Below are 6,000 nucleotides of genomic sequence, written 5' to 3'. Positions count from 1 at the left end.
ATTATTAGATTTCTCAGCCTCATGGGAGGCCCTGACGCCGCGAGGAAGCTGCTTTTGAAAAAGAGCCTCAAACCCAACACGGGAAACTGTGGTGTCCTCAGGGATCCACGGTCCCTGCGAGGAAGGACAGTCTCATCTCTGCTGTCGCGTCCCTCCCAGAGGTGGCCAGGGCAGCCGGGGTGCAGTGTGGGTGTCTCACCTCACGGTCTAATTCCCGAGCTTGACTCTGAGCTGCGTGGCTTCTGCTCCTGGCTCTTGAATTCTGTGCTGTGCTCCACAGTTTCATATTGATGCCTTCACATAATGGTTCTTGAGAGTTAGCACCCATGGGATTCCTGCCCTGCCCGCCTTACTCCAGGGGAGAGTGTTTTGACAACCTCAGGCACCTTTTATTGAGTAGGAGGAAGGAGAAAGCACAGTTTCTGGACGTACCACTCCATCCTGGGCTTCCCTGGGCTTTGCAGCCATTCCCTTCCACAGAACAGTGGCCGATGGCCCCGTGAGAGGGGCCGACAGAGCAACCTTCCAGAACTGCCTACGTACATGGACTGATGGAGGGCTGACATTGCCCACGGGACTCCAAACTCAATCTTACGGTTGTCAGCCCAGGTGATCAGTTAGTGATCCACCAAGGAGATGGGTCTAATTTAAAGACAGAGGGCAAAGATGTGCGTGACAGAATTCCGCACACCAGTGTTAGGAATATCACCACTCATTGGGCACCGATTTCTTGTGCCCCCATCAGGGTTCAGGCACTAGGTGGGGATCTCAGGGAATGAAGGCTGAAATGCAAGTGCTGATTTCTAAAGGAGCCAACAGCACGGTGGTGACAGGGCAGTATTAGAACACGAATAAGGGCTCAAGTAACTTCAGCCAAGGATTGGAAGGTACATGCAGAGAAATGAAAAAGACTGGCATTCTGTTTCCAAATACTGGCACACATGGGTGTTCTACACTCAAGATACTGGTACGTGATTAAGTATTTCAACTATTTAATAATATGGCTAATTTATATAGTGTGAATAGCTATCTGTGTGACCCTACCTTGGACAGATCACTTAAAATCTCTGGTTTCCCTCGCCTCCTCTGCATATGGGAGTTAAAAGGGACAAACTCTAAGTTCCCAGATGACATTATGGTTCTAAGAGTCTAAGGCATTCTGAGCAGAAATAATAGAAATCAAAGTAATTATCCTGATCTAATTATGGTGTAATTAGGAAGAAGGTAACGGAAGGGCGACAGTGAACTGCTGATTTGAGCTCCCGTACAAGACTCACCAAAATGGATTTCGAGTTTGGATTAGCAGAGCGATCGCCGGACATTGCTATTCTGTACCCCACCGCCTCTAAGTGGCCCTCAATTAATTGCATGAAACGCTGACTCATCTGTTGCCAAAGTCCTCATTCAGAAGAAAAATGTCCACTCGAGTCAAATCAACTAAAATTCTTCACAAAATGGTGTTCTGGGGCTTTCCTTTTAGAATAGAACACATAGGAGATCAAGAGCCCACTTAGCCAACTTCAATAACTTAAGGATTTCATTTTGTTTGCAGGAGACAGGGTACATATATTTACTTGGCATCTGTATACTTTAATGCTTTGATTGATCACGATAATTTCAGAATATCAGGGCGTAACAGGATTCTACCCAAAAACCTGCAACTCTGGGGAAAGAAAAAACATCCTTTCCCCCCTGGGAAACAAATTTGGGAAACGTATACTTTTTAATAATAAAAAGGTATAATTATTTTTAATAGTAAAACAATAGATTAGGATACAAGTTTGCCAGAAATATTTACATAAAATAGGAAACTCCCAGAACCTATCTCTTGTGGCAGATGACCCCAAACCACCTCATGACCTGCTGAAGGTTTCTGTTCACTTTTGTCAGTAAAGACATTTTGATAGAAAAGCCTGAGAGGCATTGCTTGATTCACTCATTAAAAATAATAGCTTGTTTATAGTTGCCGATGCTTGGAATCATCCAAGGTGCCCTTCAGTGGGTGGATGGAAAAAATCAGCTGTGGTCCATCCAGACAAAGCAGCACTAAAAAGAAATGAGCTATCAGGCCACGAGCAGGCCTGGAGGAAACGTAAATGCATCTTACTAATGCAAGATCCACTGTGAAAAGGCTCTGATACCATATGATTCCAAATATAAGACATTTGGGAAAAGACAAAACTATGGAGAGAGTAAAAGATCAGTGATTGCCAGGGGGGAGGTGGAGGAGGGATTTTTAGGGCATTGAAACTACTCCATACGATACTAACGGTAGATACGTATCATTACGCATTTGTCCAAACCCGTAGAATGTGCAACACGGACAATGACCCCTAATGTAAGCCCCGAACTCTGGGTGATGATGTCCTGTAGGCTCACTGATTGTGATAAACGTACTACCCCGTGGGGATGTTGACAGTGGTGAAGGTTGGGGGGCAGAGGGTGTTTGCGAAATCCCTGTACCTTCCCCTCGATTTTGCTGTGAACGTAAAACTGCCCTAAAAAAAAAGTCTTAATTTAAAAACAAAAAGAGAGGAAATACGAATCAAAACCACACCGAGATACCACCTCACGCCGGTCAGAGTGGCTAAAATGAACGAATCGGGAGACTAGAGATGCTGGCGAGGATGTGGAGAAACGGGAACCCTCTTGCACTCTTGGTGGGAATGCAAACTGGTGCAGCCGCTCTGGAAAACAGTGTGGAGGTTCCTCAAAACATAGGGTAGTAGAACTACCCTATGACCCAGCAATAGCACTGCTAGGAATTTACCCAAGGGATACAGGAGGGCTGATGCATAGGGGCACTTGTACCCCAATGTTTATAGCAGCGCTTGCAACAGTAGCCAAATTATGGAAAGAGCCTAAATGTCCATCAGCTGACAAATGGACAAAGAAGATGTGGTTTATGTATACAATGGAATACGACAATGAGAAAGAATGAAATCTGGCCATTCGTAGCAACGTGGATGGAACTGGAAGATATGCTAAGTGAGATAAGTCAGTCAGAGAAAGACAGATACCATATGTTTTCACTCATATGTGGATCTTGAGAAAGTTGACAGAGGACCAGGGGGGAGGGGAAGGGGAAAAATAAAGTTTCAGGGAGGGAGGGAGGCAAACCATAAGAGACTCTTAAATACTGAGAACAAACTGAGGGTGGATGGGGGGTGGGAGGGAGGGGAAGGGTGGGTGATGGGCATCGAGGAGGGCACCTGTTGGGATGAGCACTGGGTGTTGTATGGGAACCAATTGGACAATAAATCATATTTAAAAAAAAAGAACTTGAGAAAAAATTTTAGGCACATAAGATTAAAAGGTATGCAATAAATGATAGTTATTATTATGCAAAAAAAAGAAACTATATTAAAAACAAAGGCAGTTAATAGTAAAACTCTTCACTTCCTAATCATTTTACTACCTTTTACTATTATCTTTACTCTTGAAGCTCTGTCTACTGTATCTGTGCCACTGCGCACCTATTACCAACTGTGTTTAGTAAAATAAATACATAAACAAATAAATAAATAAAAACAAAAAGCGAGCAATGCAATGTATGTGGGCATAAGAGCCTCGCAGCATGAGGTCACAGACCTCTGCCTTTCTAGCACATGGGCCCTCCAGTCCTGCCAATGGCTGGGGACACAAGAGAGGGGTGTGATTCACATGCTGACTGCTGAAGCCAGCACTCCCGGTGTGGATTCGGAGGCATCCATGATGGGGCAGCACGCTAAAGTAGACGAGAATCTTCCAGGGCCTCATCAGGAAAACTACCTGAGCAACTGTGCTCTGACTGTGGCCGAAGTCTCTATCAGAGGTGGCTCTCCAGCTCGGGCAAGTGGCCCGGCCACACAGGCTGACGTCCCCCGTGCTGCACGGGACCTCATGCCGACAGGGCACGTCAGCTCCATGCTGCACGGAGCCCAACACAAGGGGAAAAAAACCAATTTACTTAAGAGTTAAGTTATGTTGAATCTTCTCAAGGGCCATACCATTGGTGGGGGGGATGTTTGACACTTGGGTGATAATGAGCTAGATCTTAGCTGTCACGTAGGTACAGGAAATGTCGGTGACACATCAGTGAAGCAGATGACAGCCGCTGGTTGGAGCCCGTGTGCTTGTGTCTGGTGGTCCCCAGCTGGAAACCTGCCTGCCCTCTCTGCATCCCCGCAACAGGGTGAATGGAGTCACAGTGACACGGCGTCCAGGCCCCTTGTCTTCTCACACACCCCAGGCATGCCAGCCAAGGACGGCAGGTGCATGAGGTCACCACTTTGGCCACATGTCTCCTGGGGATGGCTACCTCTTGTTGGCTCTTCTCTCCTCGGAGCCCTTCCACCGCCGAGAAAGGCTCCACAGGCTCAGATTTGGGCTTGGCTCTGTCATTCCAGTCTCCACCCCCATTTGGCGGTGCCAAGGGCCATCTTCTGGATCCCCCTGCCACTTGCCCTGGCCCGGGCCCTGCTCCTAAGAATGTGTCCAGCCCGCCACGGTGTCTGAAAGGCTGTGTGCATCCGGTGGTTTTATTAACGAGAAAGCCTATACCGTGTTGGAATGTGACCTCTGATTTTATTTTCAAGTGGCGGTAGGGGGTGGGGGGCACATTTTGTGATATGCAGCTCTGGAAAATACGTTTGTTCTGTGACAGAAGGAGGTGAACCTGGCCGTTTTAATTACAGTTGTCAAGTGTCCCTGATTCTTGCCAGTCACCAACTCACTCTAAAATCGCCCTGACTGCGTCGGGAACCATGAGTGAGCATCCGGGGAAGGTGGGAACCACGGCGCGTCCCTGGCAGATGGCGGCTCGTGGCCTGGGCACGACTGAAAGGTGTTGGACAGAAAAGGGGAACCAGAAGCAAACACAGAAGGAAAGGCAGGGCTTTAAAAAAATATATTGCTAGAAATAAGTTTGCTTTTTTGTAACTGTTGCTAAGAAATGGAAAGGGGTTTAGAAGCCCTCCAGCAAAGTTTACTCTAGAAACAGCTCGGGGAACGAACCCCGTCTGAGACTGTTCTCTCTGGCTGTATTATTGGTCTTCTAGTCCCTGTTGACCCCTTCCCTTCAACTTTCCTCATTCGCCGATTATTATCCGCTTTGTTTATAAAACACATCTGGGTTTAGAAAGTGACTTCCTGCATATGTGGGGGTTTTCTTTAGTGTGATGGTCCTTATTAGCCTCATTTTGTTTTATTTATTTTATTTTATTTTATTATTTGATTTGACTTTTAATATTTATTTATTTATTTTTGAGGGAGACAGCAAGCGGAGGGGGGAGGGGCAGAGAGAGAGGAAGACACAGAATCCCAAGCAGGCTCCTCCCTGCCAGCACAGATCCCGACAGGGGGCTCGATCCCACAAACTGTGAGATCATGACCTGAGTGGAAACCAAGAGTCGATCACTTAACCGTTCAACCAACTGAGCCACCCAGGTGCCCCACATTAGCCTCATGTTAAAAGTGAGGAAGCATCCAGGCTCAAACAGCTGGCAGGTGAAGAGGCCGAGGGGGGTCTGAGTTTCGCAGTAACATTCTTCTCTAATACTTTGAGAGGACCCTTTTCTGAATCTTCCTTGGACCAAACAAATAAGCAAAAAAATCTTATATTTCTTCTATTCTGAATTCCTGCTTTTATGGAACATCAGGACGTTTTGGTTATGCGGAACTTGCTGGTGGATCCGTAGATAATTGAAAAAAGATGCTAAGTCTCTCCCCCTCCTGCCTCACGTGTGTGTGCGTGTGATGTGTGTATGCGTATATACATATTAGTCACGCATATTTGTGTATGTACATGTACACCTGTATATACACATACATTCATACTGTGTAGAGACAGATACACACACAGCATTACACACACACCTCAGGGTTTTCACCCTCGGCACTCTGACATCGCTTGGAGTCGCATGAGTCTCTGCCGTGGGGGCTGTCTTCCATCTTGTAGGATGTCAGCAAATGCCGATAGCTCCCGCTCTCCCAGTTCTGACAATTAAAACTGTCCCCAGA

Source organism: Panthera onca, chromosome B4, assembly GCF_046562875.1.
Source record: "Panthera onca isolate mPanOnc1 chromosome B4, mPanOnc1 haplotype 2, whole genome shotgun sequence".
Taxonomy (NCBI): domain Eukaryota; kingdom Metazoa; phylum Chordata; class Mammalia; order Carnivora; family Felidae; genus Panthera; species Panthera onca.
Note: the sequence above shows the minus strand (reverse complement) of the source record.